At 41.1% G+C, this 1,166-nt stretch overlaps 1 pseudogene; it reads left to right on the top strand.

The window, feature by feature from the left end:
- Positions 1-316: 316 nt before the first annotated feature.
- Positions 317-961, top strand: LOC117070713 (annotated as a pseudogene).
- The last annotated feature ends 205 nt before the right edge of the window (positions 962-1,166 follow it).

Below are 1,166 nucleotides of genomic sequence, written 5' to 3'. Positions count from 1 at the left end.
TGTTTTGCTTATTTCTGGTTTTTGTCAAGCCCAGGCACTTAACTTCTGCTAATCCCTTGAAAGCTGTACCAGAGTCAAGGGCCATTTTCTTCCTTCTTTTAAAGCTCACATACATTGCCATTTTTTTATTAGCTGACGTGTGTGTTTATCCAAACATCTGATTTATTCCAGCTTTAGATTATATTTTTGCATCTGAGTTACTAAAATACACATTTAGTTTACAATACCTAAAAGCATTTATCAAAAATTTACTGAAGTTATTCATGGTATTTGGGGGGAAACACTATCTAAAAGGAAAAGGGACCCATGATTATTTATTTATTTATTTACTGCACTTGATTTTGAAGATGAGTCTGGAAGTGTTAGTTGCAAAGATATGCATTTGCTTCTCTGGCTACAAGAAAGAACAGAAATGCACAAAGAGGAGCAATGTGAAGAAGAAGAGGCGATGATCCCCAGACTGACCAAAGCCCGCACTCCGCTGCATCCTGCGCCCAGCGCCTATGTCCCACCACCGTCGCTACCACCATGCCCGGGAGTAAGGCTGAAGGGGATGCTAAAGGAGATAAAGCCAAGGTGAGGTAGGAACCGCAGAGAAGATCCACAAGGTTGTCTGCTAAACCTGCTCCTGCAAAGTCAGAGCCCAAGCCTAAAAAGGCCTCTGCAAAAAAGAGACAGAAGGTACCTAAAGAGAAAAAGGTAAAAGCTGATGCTGGCAAGGAGGGGAATAACCCTGCAGAAAATAGAGATGCCAAAACAGACCAGGCACAGAAAGCTGAAGGTGCTGTAGATGCCAAGTGAAGTGTGTGCATTTTTGATAACTGTGTACTTCTGGTGACTGTACAGTTTGAAATACTATTTTTTTTATCAAGTTTTATCAAAATGCAGATTTTGTTTTGCTTTTTTTTTTTTTTTTTTTAAGCTGTGTTGTTAGTACACAGAACACTTAATTGTTGTTTTGGGGGGAACGTCCATAGGTCACTAATAGAAAGTCCCCGACGCTGGACTGATGTGGGGAAAACACCTTTTCCTTCTAGTTTTGAGAGACTTCCTCTTGGGCCCCAGGAGGAGGGATTCCCTGACTTTGACACGCATGGCCACCTTGGTACAAAAGCCTTGTGGTATGAAAAAACAAATTCGTTTTTTATGTCCTCTTCTTTCTACCT

Source organism: Trachypithecus francoisi, unplaced genomic scaffold (assembly GCF_009764315.1).
Source record: "Trachypithecus francoisi isolate TF-2019V2 unplaced genomic scaffold, Tfra_2.0 Lachesis_group3, whole genome shotgun sequence".
Taxonomy (NCBI): Eukaryota; Metazoa; Chordata; class Mammalia; order Primates; family Cercopithecidae; genus Trachypithecus; species Trachypithecus francoisi.
The sequence above is the reverse complement of the archived record's forward strand: the minus strand, read 5'-3'. Positions and strand labels throughout refer to the sequence as shown.